At 38.3% G+C, this 24871-nt stretch overlaps 1 protein-coding gene across 31 annotated transcripts in view; it reads left to right on the top strand.

Annotated features, from left to right (window-relative positions):
* The window catches only part of ZBTB20 (zinc finger and BTB domain containing 20), an 863676-nt gene that overhangs the window by 276897 nt on the left and 561908 nt on the right, over positions 1–24871 (top strand). Inside the window, exon 1 of one of the 31 annotated variants that reach the window (XM_070793046.1) lies at positions 14874–24525. The exons of the other annotated variants lie outside the window; for them this stretch is intronic. The gene's annotated coding sequence lies outside the window, so the exon portion shown is untranslated. Of the gene's footprint in view, positions 1–14873; positions 24526–24871 lie in introns of those variants that run through there. 31 annotated transcript variants of the gene reach the window in all.

Genomic DNA, 24871 nt, shown 5'->3' with positions numbered 1-24871 from the left:
AAGTGCCATATAATAATATTCTGTGATCTTCTAGGAATGAGTTCAGGCAGAGTGGATAAATTCATGGAATCTGTAATATTCACATGCATAATCACTACTTAATACTGGTACAGTTTTTACATAATATTTAGAGCACTGTGAACAGAGATAATATAGTCTCTGTCCTGAAAGTTTATGATTGGAATATATTATTTTACAAGAGAGAAAAAAGTTAATTAAGACAAAAAGATCTTAATTGAAATAGAGAAACTGTTGGAATTATAAGATTAGTCAAGGATATCAACAAAGAGTAGATCTTATGGAAAAGTAGATTCTATGGTAGCATTTATAAAAAAGTGAAATGTTTCATGCAAAAATAAGCTATTGATCAAAGTATTGTAATATATCCATTGTTGAGTGTCTTAAAACCTCTATTAAAGAAACATAGAAATAAGCAAAATATGCTTTTAGGAAGGCAAATGAGATTTCATGAAATCCAAGAACTTTACCCATTAGATAGCTCTTCAGAGTATCTCTGATTTTAAAATCCATACTATGTACCAAGCATTATGTAGATATGATACAATTTGTTTTCTCATAACTCTACTTATAACTCATTTTACGAATGAGGGAATAGATTTGGGGATATTAAATGAAGTGCACAAGGACAGAGAGCCAAGATTCAAACCAGGTCTGTCTGACTTCAGAGTTTCTTTCTCTTTTCATTACTGTATACCATCGTTCACAGCAGATTTGAGGCAATTAAAAAGTACACAATGACTATATAAATGTACTGTGGAAGAGGAAGCAGAGAGAAAGTTTTATTCCTAGAGGCAGAGTCACTGAAAGCAATGAGAAGTGAAACGGCAGTTCAAAGCCTAGCTGAACAATTCGAAAACACACACAAAAAAGTCACAAAAGCATATCATGTTTATAGGATAAACGACCACCTTGTTTTCATATTATCTTTGACATTATCATAATACCTTACTTTTATCTCGATCATCCTTTTTTATTATGAACCTTTTGTTTTTCTGGTTGTTTATTAGTTTACTAAGCATTTTGATCTATGCTATTTATGGTTTTAAAAAAAAAAGAGTATCTCTGTTCCCATTTTACAGATGGGAGAACTGAGGCTTGAATAAGTTAAATAATTAGCCAAAATTTTATTGATAGTACATGGCAGGCAGAGTTTAAGAATTCAGAATTTCTCATGCCAGTGTACTTTTATGATATCATTTCTTTAGAAACTGGAAATAAAGATTTCCACCTTAATGTTTAAAAGAAAATTGTTTAAAGAGTTAACTAGAAAATTTACTTTCTCTTATTATTCTCCTGTTGCAGAGAAAATGAGGCTTTGTAGTAGCAAATTCTAGAGATTAAAGCAAATCAAACATATCTATCAGTCACCCACTTCAGGTAATTTTTCAGATACTAATTGCAGCCCCCTAACTTCTTCAAGCTGGTTTTAGAAAAGGCAGAGGAACCAGAGATCAAATTGACAATATCTGCTGGATCATCAAAAAAGCAAGAGTGTTCTAGAAAAACATTTATTTCTGCTTTATTGACCATGCCAAAGCCTTTGACTGTGTGGATCACAATAAACTTGTGGAAAATTCTGAAAGAGATAGGAATACCAGACCACCTGACCTGCCTCCTGAGAAATCTGTATGCAGGTCAGGAAGCAACAGTTAGAACTGGACATGGAACAACAGACTGGTTCCAAACAGGAAAAGGAGTACGTCAACGCTGTCTATTGTCACCCTGCTTTTTTAACTTACATGCAAAGCACATCATGAGAAATGCTAGGCTACATGAAGCACAAGCTGGAATCAAAATTGCTGGGAAAAATATCGATAACCTCAGATATGCAGATAACACCACCCTTATGGCAGAAAGTGAAGAAGAACTAAAGAGCCTCTTGATGAAAGTGAAAGGAGAGTGAAAAAGTTGGCTTAAAGCTCAACATTCAGAAAACGAAGGTCATGGCATCCGGTCCCATCACTTCATGGGAAATAGATGGGGAAACAGTGGAAACAGTGGCTAACTTTATGTTTTGGGGCTCCAAAATCACTGCAGATGGTGATTGCAGCCATGAAATTAAAAGACGCTTACTCCTTTCAAGGAAAGTTATGACCAACTTAGATATCATATTCAAAAGCAGAGACATTACTTTGTCAACAAAGATCCGTCTAGTCAAGGCTTTGGTTTTTCCAGTAGTCATGTATGGATGTGAGAGTTGGACTGTGAAGAAGGCTGAGCACTGAAGAATTGATGCTTTTGAACTGTGGTGTTGGAGAAGACTCTTGAGAGTCCCTTGGACTGAAGGAGATCCAACCAGTCCCTCCTAAAGGAAATCAGTCCTGAATATTCATTGGAAGGACTGATGTTGAAGCTGAAACGCCAAAACTTTGGCCACCCGATGCGAAGAGCTGACTCATTTGAAAAGACCCTGATGCTGGGAAGGATTGAAGGCGGGAGGAGAAGGGGACGACAGAGGATGAGATGGTTGGATGGCATCACCGACTCAATGGACATGAGTTTGAGTAAACTCCGGGAGTTGGTGATGGACAGGAAGGCCTGGCATGCTGCAGTCCATGGGGTCACAAAGAGTTGGACAAGACTGAGCGACTGAACTGAACTGAGCTTCTTTCCCACATCTTCCATGTTATTTGTCATTCTACATCCATAGCTTCAGTTCATCAGTTCAGTTCAGTTCAGTCACTCAGTCGTGTCCGACTCTTTGTGACCCATGGACTGCAGCATGCCAGGCCTCCCTGTCCATCACCAAATCCCGCAGTTTACCCAAACTCATGTCCATTGCATCGCTGATGCCATCCAACAATCTCATCCTCTGTCGTCCCCTTCTCCTCCCACCTTCAATCTTTCCCAGCATCAGGGTCTTTTCAAATGAGTCAGCTCTTCACATCGGGTGGCCAAAGTATTGGAGTTTCAGCTTCAACATCAGTCCTTCCAATGAACACCCAGGACTGATCTCCTTTAAGATGGACTGGTTGGATCTGCTTGCAGTCCAAGGGACTCTCAAGAGTCTCCTCCAACACCACAGTTCAAAAGCATCAATTCTTCAGCGCTCAGCTTTCTTTACCGTCCAACTCTCACATCGATACATGACTCCTGGAAAAACCATAGCCTTGACTAGACGGACCTTTGTTGGCAAAGTAATGTCTCAGTGCTTTAATGTGCTGTCTCGCTTCATTTCATGGCTTCCTCTGAAAGTCTCAAGTTTAGGGTTTAAATGCCTCTATTGCAAATATGCTTATAAGGGGATACATACAATGGTCAACTCATATAAATACTTAGTTGGCCCCTTACAATGGATTTGTCCAGTTTTGGGGACTGGAAGGCCAATCAGTTGAGGGAAGAGTTGAAGAAGTGCTAATAAGTGAAGTACTCTGTTTGCCAATTAAGAGAACATAGATGAAAATGTAAATGCAGTTTTACTTCATACCTCCTTATACAAAAACTAATAAGCAATGAAACAAATAAGCAAATAAAAACGAGGCACATAAAACCCGTCTTCTTAGGAGACAGACACAATCCCAAATCACAAAGGAATACTATGAAATTTAGACCAAGTCAAACAGGATATCAAGAGTATGTTAACATATGTGATAGCCAGAACATCCAAAGTATTTGGAATGACTCTGAGGGACTCACGCTATAGTTGCTTACATGAAACAGGAAAATCTAGGCTCTCAGTGGTCTGTGGATGCAGCCTGAGCCCTGTTCTACAACACAGGTCAACAGAGAATTGGCACCAGCCTGCCACATGTACCAAAACAGGATGTAAGGGTGGCATGGTGGAGATAGTAACCCACTTTAGCTTTTGCCCTGTTGATCACATTTAGGAAAAGTAAAACAAACATTAATTATGACCAGCAAGATCTGAGACATACAGGGCTTCTTGCAGGTCCTTGAGGGCTCCCATCAATCCAAGTGGGGAGTTACAGAGCACAGGCATATCCCTTGAACAGTGTGCATAGTAGAACTGAAGAGAAAAGATACAATGTGCAGCAAATATGGCACAAGATGAAACTCTATACTGCCCCATTCACTCCTCCAGCCTTTCCTGTTCAGCAAACAGCTAATAAAATTGGCTGACTGAAAGATGAGAAATAATCAGAAAGGAACCAGCATGAACCCATTCGTAGCTAGTTTAAATCAAAAGTGACCTAAGGAATAGAAGATCAAGATATATACCAGTAAAAGAGTTATACTTGAAAACAATATCTTTTCCTCATAATAGCAAAGAAATAGAAGAAACCGTAGCTTTATAAAAATATGAGGTCATAGATTAGATATACAGGATTAAAGAGGTAAGACAACAAAGAGATAGAGTAACCTATGAGAGAACAGGGAAGAAATGGAAGACAAAAATAGAGCTATTACAGAACTAAAAGCCATATTAGATATAGAAAGTAGCAGAAGGAAAGAACTTTTAATAATATCACTAGAATTGTGAATGAGGGAAAAAAAAACCCTTAAAAATACTTTTTAAATGATGTGAGAAGGTGATAATTATGATTGGCAACTCATATCTCAAATAAAAATATTATCTCCCTAATAAATCAGAACTCCTGCAAATTGATAAGAAAGAAGACCAACAACTCAATAGGAAAACTGGCACAAAATATTCAAATGGCCCTTAAACATATTAACATATATTCAACTCAAGATAAATAAAGATTAAAATATTCATGATAAGAGAAATGCAAATAAGAAAAACACCAAGATTCATTTTCAACTATCAAAATGCCAAAAATAAACAACCTCAAATGGAGAATAAATTTTATAATATCTACCAAAATAACAAGTACATATGCTCTCTAACCCATCAACTCTGATTTTAAGAACTTATTCCATAAATAAAATAATATATGTTGTTGTTGTTTAGTCTCTAAGTCGAATCCAACTCTGTGTGACCCCATGGACCATAGCTCACCAGGCTCCACTGTCCATGAGATTTCCTAGGCAAGAATACTGGAGGGCGTTGCCATTCTGCCATTTCCTTCTCCAGGGCATCTTCCTAACCCAAAGATTGAACCTGCATCTCCTGAATGAGGTGGGTTCTTTACCACTGAGCTACCAGGGAAACCCAAAATAATATATACACAAGATTATTCACTACAGCATTGTTTGTTGTTGGATATATATAGGAAACAATCTAAATGCTTGTCAGTAGAGGATTCAGTTAATGGACTATTGAATATCCATTCAATATACATATTTTAAGTGAAAAATGCAAGGTGTAGATCAGCATGTATTGTATAAAACTATACATATGAAGAGAAGAATGTGAGTGTTGTTTTTTACTGGCATATCTGTTTTTAAAAAGCAAACAAATTAATAGCAGTAGTTACATGTCATAGGACTGTATAAGAACTGGGTGAATGGAAACAGAATAAAAGGTAGACCTTTTACTGTATCATTTCACACATTTGTATTCTGAAATCATGTAAAGGTATTATCTGTTAAAATTGAATAAATACAATTTAATGTTATACCTTTGGAAGGCAAAGGAAATATAGGGACAACTGATATTTGTGAAGGAAAAAAGAACAGAATGAATGGAAAACAATTTCAATGTGTAATAGAATAAAAATTTTCTGGAAAGTGTCCTGAATTTTTATATGGAACAAGGCACACTATATCCTAGGAAATTCATGGTGGTGAGCAGTAAGCACTGATGTCTATCTTGTTGAAATTACTGAACTTTATGGCTGAAGAAAGACACCTGGAAAACATATATTATAAACTATCAAAAGGGGAGAGATTTAATTTGCCTCAAAATATTGAAATGCAAGTATTCATAGTACCATGAACTATTCTGGTAAACAAATAAGACAAAACAAAATGTTTAATGGTGAGTTTAGGCTACCAAAATATTAAGAGAAGCCATTATAAAATAAACATTAGTGAATCTCAGATCAACTTAAAAATAGACTTATGACTAAACAAAGCAGTAAGGAAGAGAAGATGTTACATAATAGAATATAAATGGTGTAAACCTTGATGATATAAAAATAATAACATGACAGAACCTGAGAGGTTTGAAAGGTAAAGAGGAAATAACGAGGCAAGTTGGATTAATTCACCTGTGTTTAAAAGCTGGGAATGAGGGATCAATACTGCCCAAATTTGGCAAACTTAGTAAAGAGACATAGATGCATTGTTGTTTAGTCACTAAGTTACGTCCAACTCTTTGCAACCCCATGGACTGTAGCCCACCAGGCTCATCTGTCCATGGGATTTCCCAGGCAAAAATACTGGAACAGGTTGCCATTTCCTTCTCCAGGGGATCTTCCTGACTAGGGGATCGAACTTGACTCTCCTGCATTTGCAGACACGTTCTTTACCACTGAGCTACCTGGGAAGCCCCTGTAGATGAATTATAAAGCTATAAAAATAATAATAATTAAAGGTAACAATTTAAGCAAAGTCCAGCCATAAGAAGAAAGAGAGAGGGAAGGGTAAAAGGAATATAGTGGAGTGTTTTCATGATTTTTAGAATAGTTTTTTAGATAAACCAAATTTGTATTATAAAGTCATGGAATAAAAAATAAGACTTTATCTCCATTATTAAAATGGATAAAGTTAACCATTAGAACAGTTTGCTCAAGATGTGGTCATCAGAATGTGCATTGTAAAGCCTTTTAAAAAATACCCCCCCCCCAAAAAAAAATACCCAGTATCTCGATCCAGACCTACTGAATTTTTTTGGTGGGGAGGGATGAGACATGGAACCTACATTTAAAATAAAGCCTGTAAGTTTGAGAAACACTTCAATAAGAGAATTAACAAACTGAGATAAAACTTTCAAACTATTAGGAAGAAAACACATTAATGAAGTAAATCAGAGAAAAGAAATGATTTTGAAATAAAATAAAATAAGGTGGAAGAATTAAGATCAAGAATATATTTTATTTTAAAGCAGTAAACATGAGACTAAAAAGTCATCTATTAAAAACATAGTTTATTTTTAGGAAGTCTTCTAATACAGTTAGCCATGTTAAAAGATCAAAGAAGAAAAACTATTATGCCTAAAGGACATTTGAGAAAATTCAGGCTATATTCAATCATAAAATAATGATTTAGAGATTAATCTTAAAGAAAAAATTAGAACTATTATCTCTTGGTAAAATTTAAATTTTTAAAATCTATTTTTTTAATTAAAGAAGGATTACAGAATGTACAGAAAATAAGTACATATGGGTAGAGTTAGAGCAGTGTTCAGAGGAAAGTCCATGGCTTTAAATATTAACATTATGAGGAAAAATAATTCTAAACATACTGGCATTCATCTCAGGAAGTTTGTTAAAAGAAAAATAAATATGCAAAGTAAAAGGAAAAAATTGATAAAAAATAAAATCAGAAGTTAATGAATTAGAAAATAAAAAAGAGAGACATGAATTGTATTTTACAAAAAGAATGACAAAACAATAAATAAATCAACATTGCATGCATATGTGCCAAGTCCCTCCAGTCCTTTAATCATGTCCTACTCTTTGCGACTCTATGGAATGTAGCCTGCCAGATTCCTCTGTCCATGGAATTCTCCAGGCAAGAATGCTGGAGTGGTTGCCATGCCCTCCTCCAGGGGATCTTCCCAACGTAAGGATCAAACCTGTGTCTCTTATATCTCCTGCATTGGTAGGTCGTTTACCACAGGCTCCACCTGGAAAGACCAAGTCAACATTACATGATTTAATCACCAAATGAGAAAGCCCACAAATACAGAAAGTTAGAAATACAGGAAGGGAAGTAATCATAGAAATAGAAGAAGTTAAAATAATTACTATGAATACTTTACACATAAATTTGAAAAATTTGGACACAATAGATGATTCCTGTGTAAATATAAATTACCATTATGAGATCCAAGAGAAATAAAAAGAAATTTCAAGAATTTTAAAATTTGTATCTCACCTTTTCCCCATTAGCTCTGACTATCCAAGAGCAGACTCCACGAGAATTTCTGTTCTTGTCTCCTTCCTTTGCTTTAGTGAGAAATAGGGAACTGGCAGAGGTAAAGTCTTGTTTCCTTCACTCAGGTTTCTACTGCCATGGAAGGCCAAGTCAGCTGAGGGAGTTAGGGTTGAGAAGATAATGAAAGGAGCTCTGGTTTCCAGGCTTCATTCTTCTACTTTTTTTCTCATGCAAGTTCCCAACATACAAATGAGTTCTGTTCCGAGAGCACATTCATAAGTCCAATTTGTTCATAAGTCCAACAAACCTAGATATCCAGCTAACACAATTGGTTATACAGTACTGCACTGTAAGAGGTTTATAATACTTTTCACACAAATAATATGTAAAAAACAAACACAAAAAATAAAGAAAACATTTTTAATCTTCCAGTACAGTACCTTGAAAGGTATAGTAGTACAGTACAAGGGCTGGCATCACATGTTCAGGCAAGAAGAGTTAACTGACTGGAGGAGGAAGAGAAGGTGGGACATGGTTGAGCTGGAGGATCCTCAGCAATAGGAGACAGAGGGCAAGCTGCAATTCCACTCACACCTACCTTGATGGAATGCACAATTGCATCTTCGAAAGTTTGCAACCTGAAGGTTCTAATGTGAGGGACTAACTGTAATATGTGACATTTATATGCATAGCTTTATTTCTTTAATCTCTCACTTGAGAAACTTAAGACTAGTTTCATAGTTCATATTCTTTTCTCAGAAAAGTATATCTATTTACAAAATTTTGAGACTTCACAATCTTCCCAAACCTCCTTTCCAACCTGCAATTCTAGAACCATGTACTGGTGCTGCTGCTGCTGCTAAGTCGCTTCAGTCATGTCCGACTCTGTGCGACCCCAGACGGCAGCCCACCAGGCTCCCCCGTCCCTGGGATTCTCCAGGCAAGAACACTGGAGTGGGTTGCCATTTCCTCCTCCAATGCATGAAAGTGAAGAGTGAAAGTGAAGTCGTTCAGTCGTGTCCGACTCTTCAAGACCCCATGGACTGCAGCCTACCAGGCTCCTCTGTCCATGGGATTTTCCAGGCAAGAGTACCGGAGTGGGGTGCCATTGCCTTTTCCAGAACCATGCACTAGATAATTTTAAATTGCTTTAGCACTAACATTTTACAGGCCTCTGGGACCACATACGGAGAAGGTAATGGCACCCCACTCCAGTACTCTTGCCTGGAAAAATCCCATGGATGGAGGAGCCTGGTAAGCTCCAGTCCATGGGGTCGCTAAGAGTCGGACACGACGGAGCGACTGAAGCAACTTAGCAGCAGCAGCAGCAGGGACCACGTAGCTTTAAATTAAATACAGACCTCAGATGGACTGATCAGTGCTATTAGAGTCTGCCTCAGGCAAGTTACTTAATCTCACTGTGCCTCAATTTCCTTATCTGTAAGATGGTGGAAATAATAGTACGTTTATTCAGTTGTAAGGATTAAATGAGTACATTCATATAAAGGTCTTAAAGGAGTATCTAGCACATAGTCATCTGTCAACCGTCTGAGCTGTTACTAATGTCTCTGACTAGTTGTGAAGTATTTTAGTGCAAAGATAAACACATGTCACTCATCTTTAATCTACTCATTGTGAAAAAATCCTGGTTCATATTTTTGTCATGACTGAAATAGCACTTTTTCTTTTGTGAACCTATAATTGGACCCATTGCTCTGCTGTTAACTAGCATTTATGAGCATTATTATATGCAGGATGCTTTGAGAGAAGCCCCTTGATTTTAGAATTAACTTCCTTAATTTGGGGCTGTTTATGAAGTATCTCTGATCAGTAGAAGAAATGATTAAATTTTAAATTAGGAATTAACTTTAGCCTAAACCAGGAAAAGACTGGGTTTTTTCTCATTGGAAAAGACTCTGATGCTGGGAGGGATTGGGGGCAGGAGGAGAAGGGGACGACAGAGGATGAGATGGCTGGATGGCATCACGGACTTCATGGACCTGAGTCTGAGTGAACTCCGAGAGTTGGTGATGGATAGGGAGGCCTGGCATGCTGCAATTCATGGGGTCGCAAAGAGTCGGACATGACTGAGTGAACTGAACTGACTGAAATCAGGAAATTATTTTTTCATACCTGTTCTGTTGTTGTAGCTTTCTTTACTATTTATGTGTATCTGACCTATGACTTATGGACAAGTACTTTCTTTGAAAACATAATAAAATGAAAAATATAAAATTAACTTTATTCAGCTATACTTAACATATATTATTTTCTTTGAGCAGCATTTAAACTTGAGAGATTATTAAGCAGAGAAGGCAATGGCACCCCACTCCAGTACTCTTGCCTGGAAAATCCCATGGACAGAGGAGCCCGGTAGGCTGCAGTCCATGGGGTCTTGAAGAGTCGGACACGACTGAACGACTTCACTTTCACTCTTCACTTTCATGCATTGGAGGAGGAAATGGCAACCCACTCCAGTGTTCTTGCCTGGAGAATCCCAGGGACGGGGGAGCCTGGTGGGCTGCCATCTATGGGGTTGCACACAGTCGGACACGACTGAAGTGACTTAGCAGCAGCAGCAGATTATTAAGGAAAAACACAGAGATTATTAAGGAAAAATAAACAAAAAACATTTTGATATTTCAGCATGTAAATATCAACTGTCAATTACAAAACAAAACAGAAAAATTAATATACATTGTTTCAGGTAAGACATTATATTTTATTGTGCCTCTCTCTTCACTGGTAGACAGCATTTTGGTTATTTACTCATGATCATAGGGAAAGTATCCAAGGTACAATTAAGTTTCAAAATATTGAATTAGTTTACGTTGAGCCCATTTTATCTCAAATTTATTTAAAAATGTATACAATGCATGGTATCAAAAGCTTGATATATATTGTGTATATTGAAGATTGGTGTATATTAAAGATAAAAGCCAAGATTCTTAACACTTAAAAGAGTGGTTGATTTATGTTAAATTTCAAAGGAAATGATTAGATGACCTGCGTTGCCTAATTAACACATTGTCTCATGAGCTCTATTGTTGTTGTGACCCCATGGACTGCAGCACGCCAGGCTTCCCTGTTCTTCACTATTTCCCAGAGATTCCTCAAACTCATGTCCATTGAGTCGGTGATGCTGTCCAACCATCTCATCCTCTGTTGCCCCTTCTCCTCCTGCCCTCAATCTTTCCCAGAATCAAAGTCTGACCTTTTTTATTTATTAAAAATAATTAGTGCTTTCCTAAGGAGCCAGAGACTATCTCAGTACTTACCATTTTAATTTTTTATATCATATTTAATATTTTGAAAATCTACGACCCCAACATGACTACTTTCTCTACAGGTTTTATGTTGAGCTGGTGCCATCTGTGGTTGTAAAGCCAAGTGTTCTGGTGGGGCAGAATAATCAAATCAAAGTTAATAGGGTGACCCATCTAAGCAGGGCTCTTTGTTATTAAGGTCCACTCTTGTGATAGTTGTGCATTATCCAGCTGATTGGATTTGTAGGCAGGCATCCACCTGTGGCCCACATTGGCAGAGAAGACTTACTGCAGAGGCAGTCCTGGCGAATCAGGAGGCAGGTGTCATGTGCAGCAAAGTCTTTTGCTGGAAAGCCAAAGCATGCCGGCTAGCCTGAGCACTATTAGTAGATGGGCGATTCACACATTATTTGGTTGATTTAGGTCCCAAAGGAGAGTAAACAAAACCAGAGTCACATGTCACTGAAGAGGAATGACTAGTCTTAAGCAGAGGAAAAGCAAGTACAAGTAGAGACACTGAGCAGATGATCAGACAAGATTTAAGCACACAAAGCCCTTTTCCTCCATCTCAGGAGCTATGTTCTCTGTTTGGATGAGAGCTGTTGTAAGAATTTCCATGTCTGCTGGGGGCACTGAGGTTCTCATGGACTATGGTAAACACGATTTGGCTCACACGCTCTCGTAATCAGGCTGACTTGCACTGAAACAGAGAGTGCTCTATAGTGGTGCCAGGCCTCTAGCAGTACCAACTGTTAAATAATAAACAGGCCCAGTTTGTTGGCAGCCTCTTCCCCTCCCGCCAACATGGAGTGCCCATTCTCTGGGTTTACCTGCCTGCATGTGTTCAGATGCTTAGAACAGTCTGCTTGGTGTGTGAGGTGGTGGTGGCACTGAGGCATCAGTCTACAATCTAATCTGCTTAGTTTATTATTCTCCCAGGACCTTGGGTGAGCTAGCAAACATGCAGGGCTCTGGCAGCCTGAACAATGGCCATGCTATCATTCTAGATAACGTTACAGGCTTTGCAGACTGCAGTGGCTAATTGTTTTTCTTACATTCACTTTCCCTTTGTATTCTCTTCTTCCTTTGAATTGGTTTGCAGGGAGAGGGGATTAGGAAGGGTGAGAGTGATTCTGCAAGTTCGCTTTTTTACTTCCAGGAAGTTAGAAAGTATTTGTGTTGGTTGTTTTATTTTAATAGCAGCATGTATGTGGTTTATTCACACTGAAAGTGAGTCAGACATAAGTAGCATATTCTTACTGAAGACCCACAGGGTACATAGAACCCTAGACTAGGTGCTCAAATTTAACTCATACTTTATTTACTGTGTTACTCTATGACAACTGACCTGGTAAGGACAAAGTTCTCCCTCAGATTCTAGGCACCATGTACTGGAAAAGCAGGTCAATAAAGAGCCAAGCCAGAAACACGTGCACACAAACTTCAGACGAAAATGATTCCTAAAAGTCCTCTTTGTTGTGGAGAATTTTTATTCTCTGGTCCCGGGTTTAGGGCCTTGGTAATCTCAATTTTGTATTGCTTTATGGCCAAAGGAATTTGGTATGCCACACAGATTCAGTGGTCAAAAATAGACTCTCTTAAATCCCATAAACCCTCTCCAACCCCCAACCCTGAGCAAAGCTCAGGATAAGTAGACCATGATACCAAATCCAGGAGGAGGATTTTTGTTAATCAGTATAAGTGAGGCACATTCATAGTAGGGTAAACAACAGCATGTGGTGGTAGAGAAAGGGTAGCTAGGAAGCAAAAAGGCTGTTTTTTGGGTTTTTTTTTTTCCAGAAACTAATTCTAAAGGCAATGGCCCCAACTTTCAAGTAATGACAGTATCCCTGGAGCAAGTTTCTACCAGGGTGACTGCTATGAAAAATAGCCCTTATTAGAGGTCTATGTTAAAACACATCTTAAAAAAAAAAAAAATCAGTCACATTCCATTATAATGATGGCTCTTACATGATGAAGCTTTCCCTTGGTTGGAAAACCAAAACCATTTGCTTAACTGAAATGAAATCTCTCCTATCTCAGGTCACTAAATATGCTTTCAGCTGAGGGGTAATCATTCAGTTTCTTGGGCTAGCATATTTTTAGATCAGGAGTACTTATTTGAATTAAGAACTCTGGTGACAGTTCAGGGGGTGTTGCAGAAAGTTAAGATAGTATTCCATATTCAGCCTGTGTGCGTGCTAAGTCGCCTAAGTCATGCCCGACCCTTTTCGATCCTATGGGCCATAGCCCCCCAGGCTCCTCTGTCAATGGCATTCTCCAGGCAAGAACACTGGAATGGGTTGCTGTGCCCTCCTCCACGTGATCTTCCTGGCTCAGGGATCGAACCCCCATCTCTTACATCTCATGCCTTGGCAGGCAAATTCTTTACCACTAGTGCCACCTGTGCTGTGCCTAGTTGCTCAGTCATGTCTGACTCTGTGACCCCACGGACAGCAGCCCCAGATTCAGCCTGTGTGCTGTCGCTTCAGGTTCTTTGTGACCCCATGGAATGTATCCTATGTCCATAGGATTCTCCAGGCAAGAATAGTGGAGTGGGTTGCCATTTCCTCCTCCAGAGGGTCTTCCCAACCCAGGGATTGAACTCACATCTCCTACACTGAAGGAGGATTCGTTACCCACTGAGCACCAGGGAAGCCCCATATTCAGCCTAATTTTTCCTAAATTCATACCTCAGTGGTTTATAATGGATACACTTGTGATGGTTCTATTTTGCTCTATGAGAAATGCATGATCTCATCTTCTCATTATCTTTTAAGAAAGAGTTAGCTAATTTGTAGTGTCAAAAGTGCTTTTTAAAAAACATCAGGCAGTATTAGTTCACTCAGATTGTTTACAAATACATAGTGGTAAAGTTTATAGGGAAACAATAATTTAAAAAGCAACTTGCATTATATAACAAGATAATGAATTTCTATGACTGTCAGTCTCCTATTGGATCCATATCGCCTTTCACTGAGTCTCAACAATTTCATCCTTTGAGAATGTTCAAGTGAATCAAACCCTTCCTCCCAGAAATTTTGCCCATTTCCACTAGGCTTCTTCCTAAGCAGCAGGCTCAGTGCCCCATTGCCTAGAGGCTCTATCAGAGCTCCATCAGCTCTCTTTTCTCCCTGTGTCAGGCTGCTGGCAGCTAGCATCAACCACAAACTCCCCTCCACTCTTGCATTATCAATATTTAATCTGTTGAGGATAGGAAAGCAGATCCCAAAGATTTTAGAATTGCGCCTAGTAGAGAATATGTAAGTTCTAAGTGAGGAGGACCTGAGGAGCTCTCTTAGAATTAAGGCTCCTCAGTGTGACAAATTCTGTTGGTTGCTTGACCATTTTATCTCCTGTGTTCCAGGTGATTTGAGTTTTGATTTCATACACACACACAAAACATGCAGGTATATATGATGCTGCTGCTGCTAAGTTGCTTCAGTCGTGTCCGACTCTGTGCAACCCCATAGACGGCAGCCCACCAGGCTCCCCCGTCCCTGGGATTCTCCAGGCAAGAATTCTGGAGTGGGTTGCCATTTCCTCCTCCAATGCATGAAAGTGAAAAGTGAAAGTGAAGTCACTCAGTCGTGTTTGACTTGTAGCGACCCCATGGATCGCAGCCCACCAGGCTCCTCCATCCATGGGATTTTCCAGGCAAGAGTACTGGAGTGGGGTGCCATTGCCTTCTCCAGCAGGTATATATAGTTATACATATAACATGTAAAATGTATATCTACAATATCATGTGTTTATTTTACTTATATAAATTTCTGGTAATTGTTCCTAGTGATTTGGATGCTAAAATATAATAAACTAAGTTTTTTCTTATGAGATATACCTATTTAAGCACCCATATATCTAGACATCCTTGAGGTGCTTATAAGACTCTATTTGACTGTGTATGGTCAAGATTGAGTACCAATATAGTGCATTATCTTATAAGCAGTCATGTCCCACTCTTTGCAACCCCATGGACTATAGCCCATCAGGTTCCTGTGTCCATGGGATTCTCCAGGCAAAAATACTGTACTGGTAGCGATTTCCTTCTCCACATTATCTTATTACTTATTAGAAAAAACTTTAATGGTCTAATTAATGTTTTACATAATATAAGAATGTTTTAGTATATTTAATTTAAAAATATATGTATATAGTTATAGTTGATTTTGGTTATTGAGAAAATGGAATTGCTGGAACAGCACTTAAATAAAATGAATAGTACTGACCTACTTAGAAAAATTAATTATGAAAGAAAAAATAATGGATTAGAGTTTCAGATAATGGTTTTGGGGACGCTGCTGGTTGAAATCCATCCCGAGGCTTATTTATAATTGGCACAATTAGAGTTTTCGAGAATTCAGCAGCTCTAATTTATTTACAAAAATTCATATAGGATTTGAGTTACTGGGGGTGTGGGGGATGGAGATGGGTAGGAGACTCACTATTTACATTTAAGTTCTACAGTATCTCAAATTCATATTTTGGGGGAGAATTATCTCCAGGCAAAGGGTACCAATTCTTTAACTGAGAGAATTTATTATATTGGGTACTTATATCAATAAATGTTTGTATTAGATCAGATAGCAAAAATTGAATATGTCCTTGCACTTAAGACTATTTTATTTTCTGTGTTGTCTACAAACTGTCTCCACAATTTGCATTTGACTTCTGGAAATTTTTATTTGTTAACCAAATGTTCATTGAATACCTACTATGTATTAGGTACCATTCTAGATACTTGGGATCCATTAGTGAAAAAGATAGGCAAATTATGAAGTATGTTAGGAGATGATAAATATACAATCCATTTACACATGATCCATAAAAAAATAAATTGGACTTCATCAAAGTTAAAAAATTCTACACTTTGAAAACATTATTAAAATAATTAAAAGATAAATCACAGACTAAGAAAATATTTGTAAAGAATATATCTGATAAAGAACTTATATAGGCAGAAAATATAAAGAAATATCAAAATTCAATAATAATATAACCCAATCTTTTTAAAACGGGCTAAAGAGTTGACCACACTTTCCCAAAAAGATATAGGATTAGTAAATTAGCATATGAAGAGATGTTCACCATCATCATTAGGAAAATGCAAATTAAAACCACAAAGGGAAACTGTTGTTGCCAGTTGCTCAGTTGTGTTGGACTCTTTGCAACACCATAGACTGTACCTGCCAGGCTCCTCTGTCCATGGGATTCTCCAGGCAAGAACACTGGGGTGAATTGCCATTCCCTTTTCTAGGGGATCTTCCTGACCCAGTGGTAGAACCCGAGTCTCAAGTGTTAACAGACAGATTCTTCACCATTGAGCCACCTGGGAAGTCTCAGTGAGACACTACTCTACACCTGTTAGAATGGCTGAAATTCAAAAGACTGACCATACTAAATATTGGCAAAGATGTGGAGAAATCAGAAACCTCATACATTGCTGGTGGGAAAGTAAATGGTACAGCCACTTTGGAAAACATTCTGACAGTTGTTTTTGAAGTTAAACATATACTCACGTGATCCAGTCATTCTACTCCTATGTATTTGCACAAAAGAAAGGAAAGTATGTCTTTGTAAAACCTTGTACACAGATGTTCCTAGCAGCTTTATTGTATAAGCTAAAAATTATAAACAACTTAAATGTCCATCAAGAGGTGAATGGATACACAAATTGTAACATATCTATACAATAGAGTACCACTTAACAATGAAAAGGAGCAGTTTATTGATACATACTACAGCCATGAAAATAAAACACGCTTGCTCCTTGAAAGAATAGTTGTGACCAGCCTAGACAGCATAATAAAAAGCAGAGACATTACTTTGCCAACAAAGGTCTGTCTAGTCAAGGCTATGGTTTTTCCAGTAGTCATGTATGGATGTGAGAGTTGGACTATAAAGAAGGCTGAGCACCAAAGAATTGATGCTTTTGAACTGTAGTGTTGGAGAAGACTCTTGAGACTCCCTTGGACTGCAAGAAGATCAAACCAGTCCATCCTAAAGGAAATCAGTCCTGAATATTCATTGGAAGGACTAATGCTGAAGTTGAAGCTCCAGTACTTTGGACATTGATGCGAAGAACTGACTCCTGAGAAAAGTCTCTGAAGCTGGGAAAGATTGAAGGCAGGAGGAGAAGGGGATAACAGAGGATGAGATGGTGGGATGGCATCACTGACTTGATGGGCATGAGTTTGAGCAAGCTTCAGGAGTTGGTGATGGCTGGCCCGGCATGCAGTCCATGTGGTCGCAAAGAATTGGACATGACTGAGCAACCAAACTGAACTGAATTGAACAACCTAATGGATCTCAGAATTATTATACTAATCGAAAACAGGCAAAACAAATGCATACTATAAGATTCCATTTATATAAAATTCTGGAAAATATAAGCTAATGTATAGTGACAGAAGGTAGATCAATGCTTGCACAAGGAAAGTTTTGAAGGTGATAAATAATTTTGCTATCTCGATTGTGGTAGTGATTTCATTGGTCAATGTGTCAAAACTTATCGAATTTAAATCTGTGCAATTATTGTCCTACAATTATGCTTCAACAAATTTGTTTTTAAATATAGGGCAAAAGAGATGAAGACTTATATACAGTGAGTAGGTAGGTAGTAAATTTAAATAGGGTATCAAGCTAGTATGTTTAGAAATATTTTTGATCTTTCTCCTAAATATGTATCCTCTCCATACCAAAGCTAACACTGTAGTTTACAGTACCATCTTATCTCACCCAAGCTATTGCAGCATTCTCCTGATGTCCTTAATATTAAATCTTAAAATCTAGCCCCTGTCTCCTCTTCTAGTCTGACTTAAATCACTTTTTCCCTGGCTTCCTATGCTCCAATCATGTGTGTGTGAAAGTTGCTTGGTCATGTCCGGCTCTTTGCTACCCCATGGACTATACAGTCCATGGAATTTCCAGGCCAGAATACTGGAGTGGGTAGCCTTTCCCTTCTCTTGGGGATCTTCCCAACCCAGGGATCGAACCTAGGTCTCCCACATTGCAGGTGAATTCTTTACCAGCTGAGCCACAAGGGAAGCCCATGCTCCAATCATACTGAACTTCTTTTCATACTTTCAGCACACACCTCACTCTCATTTCTGGTCTTTACAGATATCCTCCATATGGATGGAAAACGTCTCCATTTTCCCCTTCTTCCCCTTACAGAAATAACTTAGCAGGTCTCAATTTATGGTGCATTTTCTTTGGATGTCTTCTCTCTTTCCCCAATTAATTGCCTTACATTGTGCTCCTATAATGTAAGCCTTATTTTAATTGATTGTTTTAGTTAAATCTTCTTTAAGATAGGAAATGATATTATATCTCATTCAATGATATTTATCTCTTATACCTAACATAATGCCTGATACTGATGAGACATTTGATAAATAGTTGTTGAGAGAATGAGTGAGTGAAAGAATAAATAAGTGTTTTAATAGCCATGCATAGTATTATAGCTAGTGTTATATTTTTCACTTTTATTTTTTACAGTATTTATTCTTATAAATATTTATCAATAGAAAAGCAAAAAACATCAATTCTTAAAAATGTATTTCACTTTTGTTGCATGTGTTTTCAATAGCTTTACTAGAGTCTCAATTTTCTGATATTAAGGAGTTATTCCAGAACATGAAATACTCAAATTGCGTGATTCCTATATTGTCCCTCTAGGAAAATTATTGTTAGAGTTACCTTTATTGTTTTGTCTGCCTTAATGTCAAGAATAACCAAAGGTGTTCACGATTGGTATGAATTTGATAACTTTGTCCTAGAGATTATTATGCTATTGTGAATTTTCTTAGACTAACATTTAGGAGAATTCTATTAACACAGTCTTTGCTTCTGTATCTGGCTGACTTAAGCCCAGGCTAGATGCAAATATTTTCCAATAATACTCTGGCATTACTTTTTATTATTTGTCTATAAGAAACTAGGGAGGATGTTAAATATGAGACAGTAAAGGAACAGGACTGAATATGGTTCCACTGACAACTGAGGAGGTGGCTTAAAATGGCATGAATAGTAAGTTTGAAATAAAAGTTTTTCGAAACATTTGGTATTGCACAACCAGTTTCCACATTAATCAATCCCTTATGCTCTAATTAATACCTTGCTAAAATGTTTATTCTCAAGGAAAACAACAGTTTTTAACTTTTATAGATATTTGGCACATTTTTGAATTATTAATAGGTTAATCGAGTATTGAATATTGATCAGAATAATATTCTGCTGTTGTAATGCTTACAGTAAGTGAGGTGTTTTACATATCTCCATATCCCACAGTGACCCTACATTGAAAACTTACCATCACTTTGCTAATGAGAAGCGTGACGATCAGAGATATTAAGTAACTTCCTTTTTTATATCACACAATTTGTACAGAGAAAATCTAGGTTAAAATCTGAGTCTATCTTGCATAAATGTTGTTTCTAATCCATTCCATTACCTCTTTGTGAGACAATTCTTGTTCTAAGTATATCAGTTTCCTGGGGTTGCCATAACATACTAACTTGATGGCCTCAAACAACAGAGGTAGTCTTTCACAGCTCTGGAGGTCAAAAATCAGAAATCAATGAATCAGAAGGGCCACATTCACTCTGAAGGCTCAAGGGGAGAATTACTTGCTCTTCCATGCATTTCCTGGTTTGCAGCTGTTTATCTACAGTCTGTGCTTCCTTCTTTACGTGGCCTTCCCTTTGTGTCTGTGTCTTTTCCTCTGTCTCTTATAGAGGCATGTCATTGTATTTCTCTGGACCAAGAAGATCCCCTGAGGGCATGGCAACCCACTCCAGTATTCTTGCCTGGAAAAGCCCATGGACAGAGGAATCTGGCAGGCTGTGTTCCATAGGGTCACAAAGAATCAAACATGACTGAAGTGACTTAGTGTGCACCCAGGGTTACAAACTTGGATAATCCAGGATGATCCTATTTAGAGATTCTTAAACTAATTAGATATGCAAAAACCCTTCTTCCAAATAAGGCCACGTTCTCAGCTTCTGAGGATTGAGATGTGGGCATATCTTTTAGGGAGCCACCATTCAACCCACAAGACTTGGCATCAGATAAACTATTTTGCTCTCAGAACAGTAGGTATATATCTTTGGAATATGCAGTAGTCAAGGTTCAGAAATCTAAAGTTTACAAATGTATAGAGAAATATTTACAAATGGCTAGGTAATGCTGATTCTCCATGAAGACCAGCCATAAAGCAGTGACTGTTACCCTGTCCCTAACAGGACAAAATGATAACATCTTAAAGGAATGCTGCTCATACTTCTGGAGTAGCTTCATCAAAGCTGTGATCCATCCTGCCTGTTTGGTTGCAAAAGGAAACATTAATCAATAGGTTGAAAGACATTTGATTTTCTTCCATGATGCCAATCTCAAATATAAATACCACTGTAGTCTATTTTGGTATATCCTCCATAAAATTTCTCCAACTGCTTAATGAATCTCTAAGTCTTTGCTACCTTTCATTTCAAGGTAGGTATTCTTTAAAATACTGAAGAGGGTTTCATTCTCTGACTCTATTTGTACTTTTCCAAACTTCAAGTTTTCCCTGTAGTTTGATAATCTAGGGTTTCATGAAAAATTCTGTGATTACCCTCTCCAAAACTATTATAATCCCTTTATGTAATAGGTCAAGCTCAATGCCCTTCCTTTAACTTTTCAGACACTTTAACCCCAAGTCATGCTGTGGATCTTTCTATTCCAAAACTGCACACAGTCAGTTAAATTGCACAGTTGTGTCCTACTCTTTGCAACCCCATGGACTGCAGCGTGTCAGACTTCCATGTCCATCACCAACTCCTGAAGCTTGCTCAAACTCATGTCCATAGAGTTGGTGATGCCATCCAACCATCTCATCCTCTGTCGTCCCCTTCTCCTCCCGCCTTCAGTCTTTCCTAGCATCAGGGTCTTTTCAAATGAGTCAGTTCTTTGCATCAGGTGGCCAAAGCTGAAACTCATGAAACTGCACACATCCTTCTCTATTTAAGCTTTCATGGATTACACAGCTAGAAATGTATCATTACATATATCCAAATGTATCATGCAGCTGCTGCTAAGTCGCTTCAGTCGTGTCCGACTCTGTGCGACCCCATAGACAGCAGCCCATCAGGCTCCCCCATCCCTGGGATTCTCCAGGCAAGAACACTGGAGTGGGTTGCCATTTCCTTCTCCAATGCATGAAACATAAAAATAGTAAACCTTTCTACCTTGCTTTCAGTACAGGTGATGAGTCCCAACATTTTATTAGGCTTTTCGGCTACAGGCTCTTATTAAGCTAATATCATTAGTAAACAGTTCAGAGTAATTTACAGATACTTTTTTTTTTTTTTGCTGTGTCTGATATCTCAAATCATCTTAAAAATACAATTTCTGTTATTTCCACCCCAAATGTTTGCCTTGCTTTTATTCTCACTAAGAATACTAAATGATATTTGTTCAGTGCCTTTGATTTGGAGGCCATGTATGAAATATTCCATATGAGTTACCTCAGTAAATTTCCAACATGTACAGGTATTTTCTATGTTTTACAGATGAAGAAACCGAGACTTTATTGCTACTTTTTGCTTACTCACATAACTTGATTTCCTGACTGATTATCTGTTTGGTTTGAATGGCTCTTTTGTCACTACTTCGGAGAGATTTTATTCACTACTTTTCTTCATCATTGACAAAATATTGACTTAGGACAGTTTCCAGTACTAATCTGGGGAGATTCATTTCTATTCATTCACTTATTAAATTCCAGGAATTATTATGCACACTGAGAGTACAGAGGTAGTCAGTTGTTGTAGACAACCCTAAGATGGCCTGCAGACTCTCCATAGCCCATGTCCCACTCCCTTGTGTATTTCCCTCTCCTTTAGTATTGACTAGACCTAGTGACTCATTTCTAAAAAAGACAAAAATGGTGGGATGTAATATCTCAGATTAAGTTTTAAAAAAGACTGTGGCTTTAATCTTGAATGCCTCTCTCACTGTTTCCCGTGTTACTCTTTCTGGGGAAAGTCAAATGCCATGCCATCACACAGCTCTGTGGAGGCAAAGGGCTGACAAAGGGCTGTCTGACAAAGGGCTCAGGCCTGCCAATAACCAAGTGAGTGAATTTAGAGTATGGCTTTCAGTTCAAACCACAGCTCTGGCTGTCAGATTGATTACAACCTCCTGAGGGACTTTGAACTTTGACCCAGAGGCACCTAGCTACACTGCACACAGATGCCGGGCCCACCGGGAACCATGAGATAATTCTTTTTTTTTTTTAAGCTACTAAGTTTTGGAATAACTTGTCAAGCAGTAATAGGTAACTATTACAGCGGTATGGCTGAGAGTCTCATTCTCATGGAATTTATATTCTGATAGCAATTATATGTCCCTACAACACAAAAAATATATACAAATGAGAAAGAATTCATTCTAAGAGGAAAATAAAACAGAAAAGACTGAATTGGGGATGCTCTGGACACCATGATCAGAGAAAGAAAGATCGCTCTGTAAAGTACTGGTTAGGTCAGGAAGCCATAGTTAGAACTGGACATGGAACAACAGACTGGTTCCAAACAGGAAAAGGAGTACGTCAAGCCTGTATATCGTCACCCTGCTTATTTAACTCATATGCAGAGTACATCATGAGAAACGCTGGGCTGGAAGAAGCACAAGCTGGAATCAAGATTGCCAGGAGAAATATCAATAACCTCAAATATGCAGATGACACCACCCTTATGGCAGAAAGTGAAGAAGAACTAAAGAGCCTCTTGATGAAAGTGAAAGAGGAGGGTGAAAAAGTTGGCTTAAAGCTCAACATTCAGAAAACTAAGATTATGGCATCCGGTCCCATCACTTCATGGCAAATAGATGGGGAAACAGTGGCAACGGTGGCTGACTTTATTTTTCTGGGCTCCAAAATCATTGCAGATGGTGACTGAAGCCATGAAATTAAAAGACGCTTACTCCTTGGAAGGAAAGTTATGACCAACCTAGACAGCATATTCAAAAGCAGAGACATTACTTTGCCAACAAAGGTCCGTCTGGTCAAGGCTATGGTTTTTCCAGTCGTCATGTATAGATGTGACAGTTGGACTATAAAGAAAGCTGAGTGCCGAAGAATTGATGCTTTTGAACTGTAATGTTGGAGAAGACTCTTGAGAGTCCCTTGGACTGCAAGGAGATCAACCAGTCCATCCTAAAGGAGATCAGTCCTGGATGTTTATTGCAGGGACTGATGTTGAAGCTGAAACTCCAATACTTTAGCCACCTGATGCGAAGAGCTGACTCATTGGAAAAGATCCTGATGCTGGGAAAGATTGAGGACAGGAGGAGAAGGGGACGACAGAGGATGAGATGGTTGGATGGCATCACTGACTCAATGGACATGGGTTTGGGTGAACTCCGGGAGTTGGTGATGGACAGGGAGGCCTGGCGTGCTGTGATTCATGCGGTCACCGTCGGACACGACTGAGTGACTGAACTGAACTGAATGAGGAGTTAGTTCATCGTGAAACTGTCAGGGCAGGAGAGCTCAGGCAGAGACAGAAGTAGGGGTATTAGGAATAGCGTTGGCTTGTTTGAGGGACATCATGGGTCAGTGAGTGAAGAATTGTAGCAGATGAGATCAAACAGGTGGACGTACTGAATCACTTCAATCATGTCTGACTCTATGTGACCCCATGGACTATAGCTTGCCATCGTCCTCTGTCCATGTGGATTCTCCAGGCAAGGATACTGGAGTGAGTTGCCATGCCCTTCTCCAGGGAACAGGTGGACAGGAACAGAAATGGAGAGATGTAGGTTAGTGTTTTGAATTTGAAATATCATTCTTACAACATTATATATTGTAGATTTTATGCAAGGTCTGCCTTGCATTTCAAGACCACTCTGGCTTCTGTTTAGAAAATGGATTGTAAGAGACAAGAATGGAAACAGAGAAATCAATTAGGGGACCAGTGAAGAGATAATCATGTTTGGGTTGGCAGCAACAGAGATGGTGAGTAATGGTTGAGTTTGGAATGTACTTTTCAGGTTGCGTTAATGGGGATTATTGACGGATTCAGTGTGTTGAGTGAGACAAAAGGAATTCAAAGGCTCCTAATCTTTGGTCTAATCACTCAGGTGGATGATGGCACCTTTCACTGAGATGGAGGAAATGCAGTTTGATTGGCCGAAGGGGTGGCAATATGGGTGTTACAGACTTGGTGTGTTACATTAGTCTAGAGCATGTAGCCCTAGCAAGGGAAGTGCCCACTGATCTCTATTCTGTGCTTTAAGCTAGTTTCTTGCTGTGGAAAACCACCTCTAACATCTCATAATATGTTGAATCCTGGTGAGTTTTATTTTTTAACTTTTGTAGTAGAATCTTGTCAGAGGCTATTTGAATGCTGAAATAACAAAAATTAACTTCATCCTTTCAATACAGTGAGTTAGTTAATCAGATATAATTTCTCTTATGGAGTGCTACAAAATTCACTGAAGAAAAACAATCAGGGTAGTATTTTGGTTATAATTTATTACAACACAGATATTACATACAGGATAAGCTTTGCTCTCTCCTTCATTCAAACTTTGTTATAGCTTGTAATCATGTATTTCTATATTTAGAGTAATTCATTCATGCTACCTCATTCACCTTCAAAGTTAGTAGCAGCTTTACTATAAGTCTAGTAAGTTCA

The sequence above is a fragment of the Bos indicus genome, chromosome 1 (assembly GCF_029378745.1).
Source record: "Bos indicus isolate NIAB-ARS_2022 breed Sahiwal x Tharparkar chromosome 1, NIAB-ARS_B.indTharparkar_mat_pri_1.0, whole genome shotgun sequence".
Lineage (NCBI taxonomy): Eukaryota > Metazoa > Chordata > Mammalia > Artiodactyla > Bovidae > Bos > Bos indicus.
This window is presented reverse-complemented; position numbering and strand designations above follow the sequence as displayed.